Source organism: Capra hircus, chromosome 4, assembly GCF_001704415.2.
Source record: "Capra hircus breed San Clemente chromosome 4, ASM170441v1, whole genome shotgun sequence".
NCBI lineage: Eukaryota > Metazoa > Chordata > Mammalia > Artiodactyla > Bovidae > Capra > Capra hircus.
The window spans coordinates 24,685,865-24,706,430 of record NC_030811.1 but is presented as its reverse complement, the minus strand read 5'-3'; the positions used below and the strand labels follow the sequence as shown (position 1 = coordinate 24,706,430).

General features: G+C 42.9%; 1 pseudogene; it reads right to left on the bottom strand.

The window, feature by feature from the left end:
* LOC102173530 lies at positions 12,969-13,702 on the bottom strand (annotated as a pseudogene).

Genomic DNA, 20,566 nt, shown 5'->3' with positions numbered 1-20,566 from the left:
TGTGCCTGCCTAGTGAAGTCTTGTCAGTGTGACAAAGTGGAAGTGCACAGCTGTTGAAAGGAGTACAACCATACTCAGATCCAGAGCTTGAACTTGTTAGAGGACCATGGGCAAGCCATCCCATCTCTCTGAGCCTCTTTCTCATCTTTATAAGGAAACAATGCCTCACATAGTAGTTGTAAGATAAGTGGCAAAATGCATTGAAGTGGACATTAAACTGTGCATTGTGGGCAGTCATTCTGTGTCAGCTGTTGTGGAGCCCCGACAGCAGGAAGGTTTTCCCCCTCTTTGTTGCTGAGAGCCCTGGATCTGTCCTTAAGAACACTACCAGCAGTAGGCCACTGAAGGGAAAAAGAGAAATGCCACAAGCTTACTAACCTCTTCCCTTCCACAGTTCATCCCCCACTGTCCTGAATTGCAAACATAAGGCTGAGAAACAGAATAATTTCCTTTTCAGAAGTTTATAGGAAAAATCAGCAAGCACAAGGACAATTTGGGACTAATTTCAGTCCCTACATGGTTCTGAGCAAACAAATGAGTCATAGTATGCCCTTGGCCAGCTCATGTAGCCTCTTGGGACATCTGCTTCCTCTTTAATAAAATGGGATGAGTGATCCTTGCCTCTCCTTCATTTTACAACCGTGTAACAAGGATGAATCCAGTAGCTGCTGCAGAATCCTTTGAGGTCCTTGGAGAAATAGTTGCTATATAAATGCAAAGTATGATGTCCATTTCTCTTACATTGTGTTTTGCAAATAAATATGTAAGCCTGCATCATATGCATCTCAATGCCAGTCTGGCCAGCTATGCGCCATGTGCATTTTTTCAGTGAGATAATCACCTCTACGTGTTATTCCTTGAAAACATAACTCCAGATTTATAAAGTGTGAGATTGTTATTGCTATTTTTCTTTTTGGAAGCCCACCTATTCTGCCCCTGTCAGCTTCTGGTGTTTCTGACAGATCAGTCATGGTGATGGGTGCGTGAGGGTTTCTCAGTACCTTCAAGGACCTGGGTCAGGACCAAGGAGGGTTTCCAGTTCACTGCTTTTCCCGTTCGTTCCCCTGACCCTCTTAATTGAGTTGTTCGGAAGAGAAGCCCTGTCATTCATTTGAAAAATGGCCTGCTTGTCCCTTCCTAAAAACTTTAACCAGGTTGCTCTCTGATTCAGGAAATAAAATAACAGATTGCAGGACACTCTTTGAATCGTATAACACTTTACAGGCCTTCAGGTGTCATCACCGGTCTCGATAATGCTGACTCTGCGTGGCCTTGGTGAATGAGCCGAAAGATGTGTGAGGTGGCAATTTCCTAGTCATGATTCCAAAGCTTCAGAGCTCACACTTAGGTGAATCACCATTCTCAGGGCTGAGTTTTCTTCCTTTTTAATACAAATACACAGAAATCTGGCCCATGAGGAAAAGTGAGTATTGATCCTGAATCGAAGGGGAAACACTTCTGTGTTTAAGAGTCTCCTGGATCTTGTCCTGAAATGCAGACAGTTGGGAGTCCTCTGGGTTTCTGTCTCCCAGCATCACTCATATCCATCGCTTGTCGGCCCTGCTCCAAAAAGATTCGTGAAACTTGATTCATGTTCACAAAATCTCTATAGCAGCTGACGAATTGGAACTTCTGAATCTTCTACCTTTACAGAAAGTATAAAGGAAATTCTCGTTCACTGTTTCCCAGAAAGGCTTGGCCTCAAGGGTCCTGCTGCTCAATCCACGGTCTAATCGTTTTTGACTAAACGTTGGCACACTTTGGGTGAACACTTGACCATTCAAATTCAAAGTCTCCCTTATTGGGGGCCTCATCTTCCTCCCTCTTCCCTGTTTTAAGTGTAGGTTCTTTTCTCAGCTTTCCTTTCTCTTCATTCAAACCAGCCTCTTCCAGTAGCTTACGCTCTCTCATATCTTTCACTACCAATGTTATTTTTCTGCTTTATTTTTCTTTCCTTAGCTCCAGATCCATGTTTCTAACTGCCCATTGTGCATCTCTCCGTGTATGTCCTGTATGACCAAAGGATCAGAATCAGTCTCTCCATCTTTTCTTTACATCAGTTCCACTGCCTATGTTCTTTGTCTTGGCTTGTGGCAGCTAGTAAACAAGCTAAGCCAGAAATGCAGGCATTGTTTTATATCCTCCCCTTTATTCCATTCTGTTATGAAATCCTGTCCATTTCTCTCGAATCCTTTTTTCTACCCTCTCAACTGCTCTTGGAAGAGTTCCGGGTCTTGGATCATCTTCCTTGGACTCTTGCAGTGGTTTTAAATTCACCACCTTTTCCAAGTCTCACTGCCACCTCCTCTCCTCCTCAGCGCACCCTGTTTAAGATCTGTATAAGTCCAATCTGATCTTTGGATTGTGTGCTTTAACAGATCCACTGTATTTTTAGGATTCGGCTCCCTCAAGGTTGTGGCATCGTTTGTTTTTTTTTCCCCTTTGGATATCTTTGTTTTATTTGTTTGTTTTGGTGCCTCACTTATTTTGTGTGTGTGTGTGTGTGGCCTTTGTTTTTTATCTCTGCAACTTGATGGTGAGATCCCTGAGGACAGGGACCCTGGGTTATGCTAACCCAGATTTCAGTACAGAGTTAGCACTCAAGAATCAAAGGGTTCAGCTCAAAATACTGTGAACCCAGATTTCAGTACAGAGTTAGCACTCAAGAATCAAAGGGTTCAGCTCAAAGTACTGTGACAAAGGCCTCGGGGCTGGTGCTAATGGTGTTCATTCCTTGGTACTTTCACCCTTACCTTGGCCTCCGTGTCAGAAGCAGAATTCTATCTGATATATGTTTGTACTATTTAACTCTGCAGAGTAAAATGAAAAAAAGTGAAAGTGTTAGTTGCTCAGTCATCTCTGACTCTTTCGTGACCCTATGGACTATAGCCTGCCAGGTTCCTCCGTCCATGGCATGGGTAGCCATTCCCTTTTCCAGGGGATCTTCCCAACCCAGGGATTGAACCTGGGTCTCCTGTATTGCAGGCTGATTCTTTACCATCTGAGCCACCAGGGAAACCCAGCTCTGCAGAGTAAAAATCGCATATTGTCTATATTCTGCCTTCCATCCCCACCTCTCCAAATCTCATGAAATCTTCTTGTAAAATGAACCTGTGTTCTCTGCACCAAAGGACACAATCAACAGAGTGAAATGGGAGAAAATATTTGTGAATTGTATATTTGATGGGGTTAGTATTCAGAATATGTTGGTGAGAATGTAGAGAAACTAAACCCACGTGCCATTTGTGGGAATGTAAAATGCCACTGCAGAAAACAGTATAGAAGTTGCTCAAAAGTGCCCAGAAGTGGAATTTATGGATCACAAGGTAATCTATTTTTTAATTTTTTTGTACCCATATTCACAGCAACATTATACACAATAGTCAAAACATGGTAGCAGCCCAAGTGTCCATCAATAAGTGGATGTATAAACAAAATGTGTACTCTACTTATGAAATGGAATATCATTCAGCCCTGAAAAGTCAGGCAATCCTGACACATGCTACAATATAGATGAACCCTACAGACGTTATGCTAAGTGAACTAAGTGAACCAAATTAGTCCAAAAAAGGAGAGATATTGTACGATTCCTTTTATATGAGGACTTAGAGCGCTCGGATCCATAGAGACAGAGAGCTGAACTATACTTGCCAGAGACCCAGGGGTAAGGAGTCCACAGTTTCAGTTTTACAAGATGAAGCAGATTCTGGAAACGGATGGTGGTGATAATGTGTGATAATGTTGGGATAATTCACATAACGTGAATGCACTTAATACCACTGAACTGTGCATTTACAAATGGTTAAGATGGTGAATTTTATATTATGTGTATTTTACTGCAGTTAAAGAATGTTAAAAAAGAGTTCAGATATTCTGGTGAAACAGTAATGGGCCAGAATTTAGGAGCCTTGTTTTCTTTTCTTTTTTTTTTTTTAGGAGCCTTGTTTTCAAGTACCGGTTTTACTTTCAATGAACTCTAGGTCTCAGGATTCTAATTTAGAAGACAGTTGGGTGAGAAGATGGCCCACGTTCCCTCTGAAATTCTGTGATTTGGAGTGTGGATCACTGGCCTCAGGAAGAGCCAGATGGAGGGCTATGGAAATTTACTGAGAAAATGGCCATGAGCACACACACACCAAATATTTCCTTCTGTAGCTTGCCTCGTCATTTTCTTAGCTGTGTCAAAGAACAGAAGTTAAAAATCTTGATAATGTTTAATTTGCCAATTTTTTGAGAGTCATGCTTTCTGTGTCGCATGGAATCTTTACCCCCCAAACAAAGGTTTTTGTCCTAAATTTTCTTTCAGCTGTTTTGTAGTTTAACTTTTATGCTTAGGTCTGTGATCAATTCCAAGTCAAAGTTGTATACGGCGTGAGGAACAGGCCATGGTTTATTTTTTTCTATGAACATTCAATTATCCCAAACCACTCATGAAAAGACTATCCTTTCTCTATTACATTATGTTTTTACCTTTGTTAAAAAAATCAGCTGACCATATATTTCTGGGTCTCTTTCTGGATTTGCCCTTTTGGTCCATTGACCTATATACCTATGAATTGAAGTGAAGTGAAGTCACTCAGTCATGTCTGACTTTGCAACCCCATGGACTGTAGCCTACAAGGCTCCTCTATCCATGGAATTTTCCAGGCAAGAGTACTGGAGTGGGTTGCCATTTCCTTTTCCAGGGGATCTTCCTGACCCAGGGATCGAACCCCGGTCTCCCGCACTGCAGGCAGATGCCTTACTGTCTGAGCCACCAGAGAGGCCCCTGTATACCTATACATAGGCTAATAAACGTGGCTTTGATTATTGTAGTCTTATGGAAAATCTTGAAATCAGTCAGCATGAAACCTCTAAGTTTATTCTTTTTCAAAATTGTTTCAGCTTTTTTAGATCCTTTGCATTTCCATATGAATTTTAGAATCAGCTTGTCAATTTCCACAGAATAAGCCTGCTGAGATTTTTTATTGAGAATGCATTGACACTACAGATTAATTTGGGGAGAACTGATACCTTAACAACATTGAGTATTCCAAACTGAATATGGGTCATCTCCGTTTATTTAGGTATTTACTTTATTTCACAGTGTTTTGTAATTTTCAAGGGGGTGGCTTAGATGACTTTTACTAGATTTACTCCCAGTATTTTATGGTTTTGGTGCTATTTACATAGGATTATTTTAAAATTTCATTTTCCAATTGACTGCTGCTAATACAGACGAATACAGCTGATTTTTAATACCAACCTTGAATTTTATGGCTTTGTTAAACTCGCATAATACTTCCATTACCTGACGTGAGATATTTCTATGTTTCTCACAATAGTGAGAAATTTATAGCTTTCAAGATACAGATCTTTGCACATATTTTAGATTTATCCCTGAGTATATTTTTTGATAAACTACTGTAAATAATCTTTTAAAATCACTTTCTTTTCCAATTATTTTTTTGCCCAGGCACCAGTGGTTTTCTTCTTCGTTGTTTTTAGCTTCTCAGCTACTCCTTTTTTTTTAAAGCTTCTTCTTGATCTTTGTGTAGCTGAGGCTCAGAACCACTGGTCCTGAGACTCTGATCATGGTCCCTGCTGGAGGTGGGACCACAAATGATATTTGGTCTCCTTCCTTTGTTGTGATGCACATGGATGCCTCAGATCACTTAAGTAACTGAGAGTCCCTTCAACAAGCAGAATCATTTCCACCTGTGGCAGAGTGGCATCCTTGTGATGCCTCTTAATGGAAAGCGCTATTGGGCTCCAAAGATAACAGGCTCTTAAAAGGGACTTAATGGATCTCCAAGTATGTTATTGACCTAGTGTGGACCTGACTGTGCTGATTGGCTAGATTTGAACTTTACCACCCCACCACTGGCTATATGCGCTGGGCATGAGTGTTGGGAGGCGAATTTTGTAGCTCTGTGGGCTGCCTGTTTTCCCTGAAGTTATTTATATGTGTTGTAGGAAGTGGGGATAGATTGGGGAGGACATGTGGGTTTGTTTTGTTTTGGTAGTTTTTTTCCCTTCATTAGAAGAAAAGAGATGGACGCTGGGATGTGAGACTGCAACCCATTCTTCATTTTTCCCAGTGCTCCAGGTAACGGTATTTAACAGGAAGAAAATCCATTCATCTTGCCAGCTTCCTGGCACACGGAGGCCATGAGGGCTGCAGTCAGACGAGATATGAGGGGCTATAAAGAGCCATTCGATCTCCTCCCCTCCTTATTCCCCCTTTGTAACCCCTTTCCCAGGGAGACCGGTATTGTGCTTGCTGACTCTCCATCACCTGGAAGTCTTAGGCCTCATGGGCATTTTATCGAGATTCAGACTGGCTTTACCGTCCCATTCTTCTTTCTTTTATCTTCATCATTTCTCTGCCAGGGGTAGTAGCAACACCATGGAGGGATTTGTCTTTTCTGCTTTATTCTGCTGATTTTTAAAAGAGCTGGTTGGTATGCCACTGGGCGTAGGGGAGCAAACCCACCCCTCAGGACAGGTGGGAGCTGAAATGATGCGTCTAGCCTCAGGGCCCAGATGTTTCAGAGCCAGGCTTAGGGAAACAGGAATCCCTTGCCTCTCTCCTGTGCTTTTGTTTTCAGCGTTGGCATCTGTACCTCATCTCATCTCCCATTAGTTCTTGTGCCAGGGTGGAGCTAGATTAGTTGGGCAGCATTTGTCCCCTTTGATCATAAAATTGTCCTGGAGGAGAGATACATTTCCAAAGGATGTTCTCCCCCTGCTCCTGTTCTTTCATTCTCTCAGGTTGCTGTGTCCCCCTACGCTTCTGCCTACACCTCTCCTCTCCCATTTTCATTTGTTTTTCACTGCAGGTTTAGAAAATTCAATTCCACACCCATTTACTGAGCACTGATTCCATGCCAGGGACTGTGGTGGGCAGGAAGTTTACAGTAGGAAACAGGTCTGGTCTCTGCTCACAAGGAGCAAGTCTACTGGAAGAGACAGACATACATAGATGCAAATAGCTGTCCCTCCAGGTCAGGAATTACACACTCAAAACAGAAGAATGAGTAAGGCACTTTGGATGATGACCTCCAGGAAGGGCAAGCTTCATATACACGCTGCCTTCTATCTGGGTTTTGAAGATCAGGTGAGGTTTCAACTATCACAGAAGATGTGAGGACAGGCAGGCTGTGGTAGGACGTTTAAACAAAGGGAACTGAGTTAGCAAAGGCCCAGAGGGGTGAATTTGCATGTTGGGAGCCTGTGAGTGTCATGTTCAATTGGAAGACGGCACATATCACTTGGGAGGAGTAACAGCCTGAGCTGAGACTAGAAAGGCAAGTTGAAGCTGTTGAGAATGGCCTTGCGGCATACTAAGGAGCCTACATGCACGTTCTAGAATATGATGGGGAGCTGGCAAGGTTGATGAACAGGAAATGGCTTGGTCAGAGCTGGGCTTTAGGAAGCTCTGTCTAACAGAACTATAAATGATGAATTGGAGAGGTCGAGGATGGGATGGGGAGCAGAGAGGAGCCTTCATCAGATCACCTTGGATTAGCAACGACAGGGGCCCAGATGTGGGCATCAGTCTCAAGTCCTGGAAAGGAGAGAACCAGCTGAGAAAAGTTTCAGGTATGGGTCAGACAAGATCCAGTGGAAACAGAGAGGAAACCAAGTTGACAACTGGGTAAACAAGAAGAGGACAAAGTCATGAATAAATCATGAGAACAGAGCGCTAGAGAGGACAGGGTGGGCTTCAGGAAGGGCATATAGTTAAATTCTTGGGTTGCAAGCAACAGGAAATGGCATTAGCTAGTTGAAATACAACCTAGACAGCATATTAAAAGGCAGAGACATTACATTGCCAACAAAGGTCCGTCTAGTCAAGGCTATGGTTTTTCCTGTGGTCATGTATGGATGTGAGAGTTGGACCATAAAGAAAGCTGAGCCCTAAAGAATTGATGCTTTTGAACTGTAGTGTTGGAGAAGACTCTTGAGAGTCCCTTGGACTGCAAGATCCAACCAGTCCATCCTAAAGGAGATCAGTCCTGAGTGTTCATTTGAAGGATTGATGTTGAAGCTGAAACTCCAATACTTTGGCTACCTGATGTGAAGAACTGACTCGTTGGAAAAGACCCTGATGCTGGGAAAGATTGAAGGCAGAAGGAGAAGGGAACGACAGAGGATGAGATGGTTGGATGGCATCACTGACTCAATGGACATGAGTTTGGGTAAACTCCAGGAGTTGGTGATGGACTGGGAGGTCTGGCGTGCTGAGGTCCATGGGGTCGCAAAGAGTCGCACGTGACTAAGTGACTGAACTGAACTGAGTTGAAATACAAAATGACATTTAATGCAAGAATATAGAGTAGAGGGACTTACCTGGTGCTTCAGGAGTTAAGACTTTGCCTTCCAATGCAGAGGGGATATGAGTCCAATCCCTGCTCAGGGATATAAGATCCCACATGCCTCAAGGCCAAAAAAACAAAACATGGCTGATTCAAATTCAATAAAGACTTTAAAAACAGTGCAAGTCCCAAAAAAAAAAAAAAACCAACTTAAAACAAAAAAGGAATATTGAGTAGAAATCCTTCCAACTATAAGAAACTGAATACCCAAGGGGACCACTGAAGAAAGTTTCTGATGCTTGAGTGAAGAGGATTTGTGGATCTTTCTTCTGTGACATTATCTTCAAGTGCCTTAGGAACCCCTAGGCTCTCAGTGCAAATTTTAAATTCACAGGAGAGAGAATCTGGCCCAGCTTAGCGGAGGTGCCTCCTCCTGTGTCAGGAGCTGTGGGGTGGGTTAGATTCGTGGCTACAGACTTATTCTCTAGAGACTCAGTCCTGAGCATTAGGGGCATTCCCAGAGAAGGGGAAACAGTGTTGTTGCAGAAACCAGTACTCGAGAGACCAAGCGCCACCCTTGGAGAGTTGGAGGACTCAGGTTTTAACCAGTGGGCCCAGAGGAGTTAATGCTCCAAGCTCTGAGCCCTGAACAAAGGGATTACAGAGTTTTTATAGACAGACTGTAGTGGGCATCACTAGCTGTTAATAGGCTGGCTTAAGCTAAGGGGTTTTGTGAGCACGGGAACAGCAGTCAAGATGGAGAGGGGGATGCCTGGCCTGGACAGGCATGATTAAGCAGGTTTGCAGGGGCTGGATGATTGCAAAGAGCAGGACAAGGGTCAGTGAGACAAACTCCAGTTCCTAGTATTGCAAGTCCCCACTTTCTGAGACTACGTGACTTATGTGATCTAGACTTTGTAAGGGGCAAGCTGAGCTACAGAGGCAGAATGAGAAGGAGGTTATGTAACATTTAAAATTTTCCTCTTTTGGAAAGTGAGCCAGGGAGCCACACTGCTCGATGCCTGCTCTGGAGAGTGCTGAGGGGGAGGATGAGGCTGTGTTTTGTTTGGGATAAGTTGTGGTGTGGGTGAGATGCAGGACATGTACATCCTGATGGAATGAACTTGACTGAGCTCTGCTAGAGAGTTGCAAATGCTTGGGCTCCCCAGACGGGGTGATAGTTGAAGCTTTTAGAGTAGGGGAGCTTGAGAAAGTGAAGTAGAGAGGCAAAGAGAACAAGGTGTGAAGGAAGAGACCCTACAAGGTTGGGAAAGCCTTAACTATCATCTAGTCCAATGCTTTCATTGTATTTAATTTGCTTTCATTTATTTTTTATGGAGCTTGCTGGTTGTTGCTGTCCTCGACTCTTTGTGACCCCATGGACTGTAGCTCACCAGGCTCCTCTGTCCCTGGGATTTCCCAGGTATAAATACTGGAGTGGGTTGCCATGCCCTCCTCCAGGGGATCTTCCCAACCCAGGGATCAAGCCTGCATTTCCTTTTTTTCTTGTTGTTATTATATATTACTGCTGCTGCTGCTGCTAAGTCACTTCAGTCGTGTCCGACTCTGTGTGACCCCATAGATGGCAGCCCACCAGGCTCCCCCGGCCCTGGGATTCTCCAGGCAAGAACACTGGAGTGGGTTGCCATTTCCTTCTCCAATGCATGAAAGTGAAAGGGAAGTCACTCAGTCGTGTCCAACTCTTCACGACCCCATGGACCGCAGCCTTCCAGGCTCCTCTGTCCATGGGATTTTCCAGGCAAGAGTACTGGAATGGGGTGCCATTGCCTTCTCCAATTATATATTACTACAGTTTATTAAATAATGAAACAAGGTTTATGCCACATTTTCCAGCAATGTTTAAATAAAGAGCTCCAAATATAAAGGCTTATGAAAACTTTTATAGTCTTTATGTAATAACATATACTATTTCTAGTCCATGAATAAATACAGAAAACAGAAGCCGTTCTTTATATCACAATCAGCCAATACTTAGCCATCAATGATTACACAAATCCACAAGCAAACAAAAAAATCCACTTTCTTCATTTGGGTTATAAAAGCTAAAAATTCCTTTGCTACATTTAACAATACCCAAGGGGGTGGGGGGAGGGAACTTATAGTCACAGCCCTGAAGACAAAGGGACCAAGTCTCCCAGTCCTTCAAATTCTTTCTTGGTTAGAAGCTTCAACAACTGCATTACTCTTTCAGGAAACAGAAAAAAAAAAAAAAAAAAAAAAAAAAACAGGTTAAGACTCGTTCTATAAGGTATTTAATAAGTCTGCACTGAAGAGAAACAACATTTTTGTCTTAAAAATATGCTAACCTTTTACAAGGAGGTTTGGTTTTCTTTTCTTCCTGGTATGAACATGTACATATTTGAATAAACTTATATAATGAATATTGCATGACATTCAATCTTTTCATGGTCTTCAAAATGAGCTCGCTTCTACTGTTTTAGGAATTATATGTACACTTACAACATTTTCTACATTAAGGGGAAAAAAACAAAGAGTGGCTCATGAAAAGTCATCCTTTACACTCAAGGAACTCAAAAGTGAAAGTCTTTCTGTAGAAAGCCCTTACATCAATGGAATGTTCTGGTAAGAAGAGACGTCTCCTCTCTAAAGATATGGTTCAGTATGAGGAACGAGGCCTGAAGGGGCTCAGCTCTCTAGTGTCACATCTGGAACTGCTCAGTGAGAACTAGACTCCATCTGAGTCTGGACACAATCAACACCTCTGACCTCCTCTGTTCCTGCTTCAGCTCTTTTTTTCAGAATGGAAATCCTGCTTCACAAAATCTAATTTTCAAAGTCAGCATTAATAAAGAAGGCAAGGTGAGGGAGACTGGGAGGAAAATTGCCCAATCCCCAAGAAAAATCTGTGTGCCTTCTATTTTGCTTCAAAGGAGGAAGCGGTCCAGGGGCTGGACAGACTGGGAACATGTGTATACCGCAAAGGTGACTGTCCTGGAGCCCCAATGAACAGGTATTTAATTTACTCTCATAGGGCTTCCCAGCTGGCTCAGTGGTCAAGAATCTGCCTGCTAAAGCAGGAGACACAAGAGACATGGGTTCAAATCCTGGGTCAGGGAGATCCCCTGGAGAAGGAAATGGCAGCCTACTCCAGTATTCTTGCCTGGGGAATCCCATAGACCGAGGAGCCTGGTGGGCTACAGTCCATAGGGCAGCTAAGAGTTGGACATGACTGAGTGACTGAGCACACTCTAAGGCTAGAGCCAAAGTTACCCAAGTGAATGTTAAATATATTTCCTTTCCTAGGGATGTCTTCTAGAAGTATAAAGGTCCTGGGACTCTCTCAGAGTCACTTTCTATTCTGCAAGAGTAAGATGAAGATGAGAAAGAAGAATGATATCCTGTCTTTGAAAGAAAAGAAAGAAGCTATTTTATACCTCTTGTCAGACTCTAGGTATACAAAAATATTGCTGTTCAAATTTCAAGCAAGTATTTTCCATCCAAACTGATAAGGAAGTCCACGACAGGAAATATTTTAACAAACGTGACCAGAACTAAAGTAAAACCCAGGAAATCTGGAAAAATCAACTCTTCGATTCATTTGCCACATTTCACTAAGGGAAACAGAACGTTAGCCTCTTTCTTTCACAAGAGTTTTATCACAGGACCTCGCTTGAGAGAAGTCCGTGATAAAATGACTCTTTATACACAGGATCTATTTATTCTGCAATTACGGCTGTACGACACCATGATGTAAAGACACTTATCCTACAAGTCTAGCAGTAGGAGCTACTGTTTTCCTCACCTGACACTCAGTATCAATAGATATCATTATCCCCATTTTACAGATTGGGAGATAGAAACTTTGTTAATATCACAGAGCAAATTATTGACTTGGCCAAAGAGTTTGTTCGGAATTTTCCTAAGCTCCTACAACTTGAACAAACTTTTTGGCTAACCCAGTACTACCAGTACCTAGGACAGAACTCAAATTGCTTAAACACACCCCCTACAACACAGACTTTGCTACCTTCCAAGCCAATCTCTCACGCCATCATAAGTTTAGATAGTAATACTTTGTAACAAGTCCTCACAAAGGTCGAGTGGTCAAAGGCTTAAAAGTCACATTAAAAAGTGAAAGAATCCTGCCAAAATAGGAAATTACAAAGCAGTGCAATGTTCCAGGGATCTCTATCCTGCCCTGTTTATACTTGGGATACACCAGGTCTCCATGTGTGAATTTCTTCAGCGGACATGAAGCCAAAGCTCCCCCAAAAGCTCAGGAACAGTAACACCGTCTCAGGTTCTATTCCATGGTTCCAAAGAGCTTCTTTAGAACAGTCTGGGAGTCTTGGCTATGAACTGAGATGCACCAGGAGTTACTCTTCTCCTGAAGGAAACGGTCCACAGTTCCTGATCTTCAGGCAATTTTTCTTTAACAAGAAACATGCATTTCCTGTTATCTTTGATGTCAAAGGGCACTTGAATGGTAAGGACTAGTGTCTGCATGTTACAGTTAAACGTTTGGTGCAGAGCGTCTGATGCCAGGACACAGTGATCTGAGCTAAGCCTGTTGCTCACACCTCAATCTGTGGTGGGCCAAGCAGTGAGAAGCAGCGGGAAAGACAGGAAGCTTCACTATTTCAGAAGTGAGCATTTTCAGTGGATATCTCATGCAGTCTTGACTTGTCACAAATCCAGTTTCTTCAACTGCTCATATGTCACAAAGAAAATAAGATTCCAAGGACCAACTCCCAACCAATTTAGCCAAAACCGTTTATATAGAGCAAAACCCTCTTCCTTCTTCCATGTCTATAACAAGCAGTCCAGGGTATCTTTGTAGCCAGGGCGTCTGTCATCGCAGAGGACTCTGATTCATTGTACATGTTCTCACCACATTGACAGGGTTGAGTCCAGGGCTCCCGCCAGCCCACAGGTGAAGCCTGAGAGGAAATGGGTATACACGGTGTCTCCCATCAGGTCTGAGAGAATCAGATGCTTCTTGGTGAGGTCGTAGACCGGCAGCTCCATGACGCCCACAATAGCTGCCCTTTGAGTGGTAAGGGATACGCCCTTCCACAGTCCTCTCTTTCCCTCTTGCTGGTAAATGTTAATGAAGTTGCCTGTCTTTCTTCCTTGCAGGGTGCTGCTTTAAGCTTGCATCCATATCTTCAAAACATCCGTTGGATTAGCAATGCTTAAGGATAAGACTCCAGAGAACCCCACAGACCACATTTATCAGAAGGGTTTCATCTTCTGGACGCTCAACAAATAACCGCTTCAAGCTCTGATAGGTGCCTTATCTTGATGGTGCCATAGGAAGCCTGGTGTAACATCGCTGGGGCAATCCCCGAATACAGCGCTTTCAGGCCTTCCTCTCTGCCCATCCTCACTAATGCATGCAACATTCCTTCATATCTGATTTCTTTAAAGTTTGCATCGCTCTTCTGGCCTTGAATCTGGAGCTGTGTTTGGTTAAATCAATTGGAAAGGTACTGCACTCTGCCGTGATTGAGGCCAGGTCTCCATATACAAAGGGCTTCAGGCCAGGCCTTCATACACGATATGCTCACCACTGTCCCTTCTTTTCGTTCACAGAAGCATAGCCTCTAACAGGGTTTTCTGGGGTGGTGGCAGCCCTGTGTCTTCTCTAGTTCTGGGTCAGCAGCAGATGGAACCGGCAGCTTTGAGGAAACTGAAAAAGAGGCTGAACCCACATTTCTTGCATTTCCTGCATTGGCAGGCAAATTCTTTACCGCTGAAGCACCTGGGAAGCACATGGAGCTTATAACATGTTTATAGGGAAGTGCACACACCTTAGGTAGATAGCTCAGTGAAGTTTTTCGTGTTTCCACCTTTGTAACAACCACCAGGAGCAGGACACAGAGCATGAGCTGACCCCAGAAGCTTCTTTCCTCACGCCCCTTCTTAGTCCCTGCCATCAACATCCATACCAGAAGTAACCACTGTCCTGACTTTACCACCAGAGGTTACTTTTGCCTGTTGAACTTTATACAAATCTTACCTGTCAGTATGTGTCCCTTGGAGTTCTCGCTTCTTTTCATTGACTTTGTGTCTGAGAGCTTTACCCATACATTAAGCACAACTGATTTGTTATCCTATTGGTACACATGAGTTTCTCAAATTTTTGGCTATTAGGAATAAAACTGCTATGAAATTTCTTGTATGCGCCTTTTAATGATATACTATTTACTGATTTTTTTTTAGAGTATATGTGTCCCTAGGGTTAGGATTGCTGAGTCCAAGTCCATTGCATTTTAACAGATACTTCTGATTTCCCAAAGTGACTGTTCCATTTTACACTTCCTCTGGCAATGGAAAAGAGTGCTTGTCGCTCCACCTTCTCACAAACATTGTCAGTCTTATTTATTTTATCCATTCTGTTAGATGTATAGCGGTATCTTGTGTACTGTTAGTTTGCTTTCCTGTATGACTAACACTATTGAGCACATTTTTGTCTGCATGATGGCGATTTGAATATTTATCTGTGTGTGTGTGTGTATGAAGTGAATGTTCATATCTTTTGTCTGCTTTATTGCTTGTTTTCTTCTCATTTTTAGGAATTCTGGATACAAGTCCTTAGTTGAATACATGTTTTATGATTACCTTCTTTCAGTCTGTGATTTGTCTTCTTTCTTAACAATGTCCTTTAACGAACACAGGTTTTTATTTTCAATTATCTATTGTTTATTTTATGGTTTTTATTTTCAATTATCTATTGTTTATTTTATGATTAGTGCCTATTTTTCTCTGTGCAGAAAATATTTACCTACCATAAGTCACTACTCTCATTTTGGAGATTAAACAGTATTTAAAGAGGGAAAGTGACTCAAGGTTACACATCAAGTGACTGGACCAGGACAAGGACCCATGACTTCTTTAGTCCTCTGCTCCTTTCAGTGGGAATTCATATAAACTTCTCTTTACTAACAGAGGAGCTGTGGAAAAAGTGACCACCCTCCTTCAATCACTGTGACTTCCTACCCCCACAGTTAAGGGAATCAGATTTAAGAAGACGTTCTTCCAAATGTATTGAAAATACCCCTACTCTTTGACCCAACAGTTGCTTCTCTAGGAATCGAAAACACGAAGTTTCCTGCACACAGATGTTTGTTGCAATGTTGTTTTCAGTAGCAAAAAACAAAACAAAGCAAAACTTAAATATCCAGCTACCATGGACTGGCTAATTAAGTTGTAGCACGTCTCTAGCACTGAATAGTACAACTACATAATACTCAAACTAAGGTACTTTTGAAAAGTATTTAATGGCCCACAAAAATGTGCACAGTACAATATATATATATTTCCATTTTAAAAGCTCAACTTAATTGAGTCACAATTTACATAGAAAAAAAGCGCACCTACTTTAAGCGTATGGTTTGATGAGTTTTCTCTTTTTGCAAAAAAATAAGGCTCATTGAAAAGGTAAAATTTAACAATTTTAAGCATACAATATGATGAGCTTAGAAAAACGTGTACATTGTGTAACTGCAACCACAATCAATATTTCCATTACTCCCCCAATGTCCTCATGCTTCTTTTCCTTCCATTGCTTTCCCCCCACCCTCAGGTCCAGGTGGTCATTGATCTTTTTTCTCTTGTGATAGATTCGATTTCCTTTTTCTAGGATTTCATATAAATGGAATAATACAGTCTTATCTGTAGAGCTTCTTTCAGGCAGCATAATGGTTTTGAGATTCAAGTCTGCTGCTGCTGCTATTGGTAATTCTTTTACGTTGCTACCAAGTATTCTACTGAATAAGCATTCCAATTGGTTTATCTCTTGTCCTGTTGATGAACTTTCCTGTTCTTGCCAGTTTGGGGTTAATATGAATGAAGCTGTTATGAACATTTGTGCGCAGGTTTTTGTGCGGCCGTTTTGTGTCATTTCTTCTGGGTAAATACCCAGGAGTAGGCTTGTCAGGTACTACAGGGAGCACACGTTTCCCTTTGTAAGAAACTGTCAAATCCTTCTCTAAACTGGCTGCACCATTTTGTATTCCCAGCAAGATTCTCATTGTTCCACATCCTTACTAGTATTGGGAATTTTCAGGGTTTAAAGAAACCATTTATTTTTTGTTTCTAATACTACCCATTCTAAAAGATATATAGTGGTAACTCATTCTGATTTTTTAAAAAGCAGCTTTATTGGCCTGTAGTTTATATACCGTGAAGCTCACCTGTTTAGAATATATGCATGCATGCATGCTAAGTCACTTCAGCCATGTTCCACTCTTTGTGACCCTATGAACTGTAGCCTGCCAGGTTCCTTTGTCCATGGGATTCTCCAGGCAAGAATACTGGAGTGGATTTCTTTCTCCAGCTAATCTTCTTGACCTAGGGATGGAACTGGCATCTCTTACGTCTCTTGCATTGGCAGGCGTGTCCTTTACCAGTAGCGCCGTCTGGAAAGCTAGCGTTTCTCCCCATACTTCTCATGCTATATAATACTAGGTAGAAAAAACATTATTCAAATATATATGTATATATATACTTCCATATATGTATGAAAAAAGACTAGAAGGAAATACATGAAAAACAAGCCTTAGTTGTCTCTTGGTGGTTGCATTTATAAACACCGTTATTTTCTCTTCTGGACCTTTTAGAATTTCGAGATTCCTCATGGTGAGCACATATTAGTTTTGTAATTTAAAAAGAATCATGATTTGTATGAAAAATGTAACAGAATTTTTTTCAGGCTACATCGATGAAGAGGGTGCAGTACCATCCCAGCTTCTAACACTGTGTTTTCAGTCTGATTTCCTTTGGGAAGAGAATGTGTAAAATCTTATTCTTCTGGGTTTCCACAGTGAGTTGGCGGTATGAACTCGCTGTGTGCAATATTTACGTGCATTGCCTGGGGGAGTCCTGTAAACTACTCTATGAGTGGGTTTCTCTATTGACAGACTGTTGAATGCTTCAGAAATGTGCTCTGGAAAGTGAATCCATAAGGGAGCTGACTCAAGGGGTACACATGTCTTGTGATAGATTGCAAGAAGTGAAGAGAAGTTGCTATATACTTGGGAATCATTTCCTAGTTTGTAAAGTATGGTGTGGCCACTTATGTGTGAGAGCTCATGAATGCATATTTGTGTGAGTGTGTGGCACATATTTACACGATATGGTACTCTGGGTGTGAAGGGCTAAGTGCATTGGCTCTCTAGTTCTAGTTTTTAAAATTTGATTAATTAATTAAATTAAGCTGTGCCAGTGTATGCTGTACACTTCATATATGTATGAAAAAAGACTAGGAGGAAATATGTAAGAAGTTTGTTATTTTGCATGTGAGATCCTTACTTGTCAGCATGTGGCAGTTTTTGCTATAACATGTGGGACCTAGTTCCCCGACCAGGGATTGAACCTGGACTCCTGCACTGGGAGCCCAGAGTCTTAGCCACTGGACCACCGGGGAAGTCCCTCTAGTTCTAGTTTAGCGGCCTCTGTGCAGTTTGCTGGAGAAGTCAAATTCCCATTTCCATAATTTCATTTCCCTCTTAGTTCGCTTAGACAACTCTGAAAGTGAAAGTGTTAGTCACTCAGTCACGTCTGACCCTTTGTGACCCTGTGGACTGTAGCCCGCCAGGCTCCTCTGTCCATGAAATTCTCCAGGCAAGACTACTGGAGTGGGTAGACATTCCCTTCTCTAGGGGATCTTCCTGACCCAGGGATTGAACCCAGGTCTCTTGCATTGCAGGCAGATAGATTCTTTTATCATCTGAGCCACCAGGGAAGCCAACTCTAACCCCATCTCAATACAGGCCTACAGAAATGCATTGAATAGCACCTGTGCTTTGAAAAAAAAAAATGTGCCTTGCTCTGCACACAGTTTGCCATCTCAAAGGTCAATTTCTGGGGTGAGATTGAACTGATTATATTAATTATTTTCCAGAAGAAGAAACAGACTGGGAAGAACTTGGCTGAGGCAGACTTTGATGGCTCAGAAAGAAAGTCCACTCAGGCTGACCCAGCGGAGGGTGGGAGGGCGCCCTGCAGAGATGGAATAAACAGGTAAGGGTAAAAGGAGGCCAGGCTCCCTGCTTCTGTCTCTGCTGGGCCTCACGACCTCTCGTCCTTGCCCATCTGCACGCAAGTCTTTCTGGCCTCTCTCCTGCAGGCTGGCTCCTTCTGCTCACGCCTGGCTCCCATCCTCTGGTAATTGCAGTCTGAGGGCGGCTTTGTTCGGTTTGTCCTCTGGCTCTGGCCTTGCTTCTGCTTGACCATTCAATTTAACTTTGTTTTGTATCCTAAATTAGGGGTCCCCAACCCCTGGGACCTAATGCCTGGTGATCTGAGGTGGAGCTGATGTAACAGTATTAGGAAAAAAGTGCACGACAAGTGTGATGCAGCCGAATCATCCTGAAACCCCCCCCTTCACTGTCCATGGAAGTATTTTCTCCCATGGAACAGGTTCCTGGTACCAAAAAGGTTGGGGACCGCTTTCCTAGTTGATTCATTCCCTGGAGAGGAATCTGATTGGCCCATCTTTGGTTAGATTTCCCAGCAGATGTGGTGTGAAGGGAGGTCAAATATACAGACATGGCCACTGGGGCCTACCTACCCCTTGAGCACAAGCTTAGTGGGGGCGGTTGACTACTGTAAAGATAGACAGAATCTGATTAAAGAGTTTTTGTTTTTTTCTTACTTTGGACAATCACCGGAGCAGAGACATGTAAATGAAGATAATATTAGGTAAGGTGGTCCGTGGTAAGCCCCCTCCATTGTGGCCCTCAAATGACCTCCGTCTGCTGGATTCATGTCCTTCTGAATCCCCTCCCTTAGAGCATGGGAGCGCTTAGCCCTTTACTTCTTCTATTTGCTTTTAAAAAAAGTTTTATTTATTTATTTGACAGCATCAAGTTTTAGTTGTGGCATGCAAGATCTTTTTTTAAGTTGTGGCGTATGAATTCTTAGTTGTGGCATGTGGGATCTAGTTTCTTGATCAGGGATTGAACCTGGGCCCCCTGCATTGGGAGTGTGGAGTCTTAGCCACTGGACCACCAAGTTTCTTCTAGTGAACAGATTGCAACACAGCTAATGGGGTGTCACTTCTGAGTTAAGTCACCAAAGGCTGTGGTTTCCAGCTCCTGAATTTTCTTTAAGGCTGTCATTTGCTCACTCTGACGGCAACAATGCTGTGTTGTAAGCGGCTCTCTGGTGGGGCCCCTGGGGCCAGAAACTAGGGGAGGCTTCTGGCCAATAGCCAACCAGGAACTCAGTCCAACAGTCTCAAGGAAAGAGTCTAGCCAACAACCACATGAGTCAACTTGGGAAGCAGGGCACACTCCCTGGCTGAGCCCTGAGATGCTGCAACCCTGGTGATACCCCAACTGTAGCCTGTGGACACCTTGAGGCAGAAACACCCAGCAAAGCCATGCCTGGATTATTGACCCACACAAACTGTGAGATACTGTTTAAAGCTGCTAAGTTGGGGGGTAATTTGGAAACAGTAGGTAACAGATAGGTAGATGGTCTCCTAAATAATGCTGTTTTTGAAGCACGGAACCCAGACTCACTTCAAAACAAATTGTAAGAGGTGATGTGACCCAAGGAGCCCTTCTGGAGAACTTGTTTAGGCCAAACTTCCTCCAGCATGGTGGGCAAGTTCAAGTTAGGCAGTGGCATGTCTCCCATGGGGCCAGCTAGACAGAAATTAGGTTCTAACAGTGACAGCCTAACTGTATAAAATGCAAACATTGTGGAGAACAATAGGTTACAGCCAAATGTTTCAACCTGTGCTATTATATATAGGATATGTAGAGGGTTGCATTTGGAGAATCTGGTGGCCTTTTCAACTCCAAATGGTGATAAATCTGAGCATGTGCCTGTGGACACCAAGCCCCTATGGTTGGTTCCCCATGTGATGGTGTGGACCAGAGGAATATCCTAAGATTATCTCGGTCTTCTGGAATGTACCTGGGATGAGAGATCAGACATGGGAGACTGTTACATCTCAGTCTCACTGCTGGCGTGATGAGGCTCAGAGGCTGGAGACCATTCAGGTGGTCCCGCTACTTCCTGAAGCCATTTCACAGGGAGGGCCTCTCAGCAGGTCTCCACGAACCAGGACTCCTCAAAATCGTGTATTTCCCAATAGATCTGTTGTTCGGTTGCTCAGTCATGTCTGACTCTTTGTGACCCCAAGGACTACAGCACACCAGGCTTCCTTGTCCTTTACTATCTCTCAGAGCTTGCTCAAACTCATATCCATTGAGCCAGTGATGGCATCCAACCATCTCACCCTCTGTCATCCCTTCTCCTCCCACCTT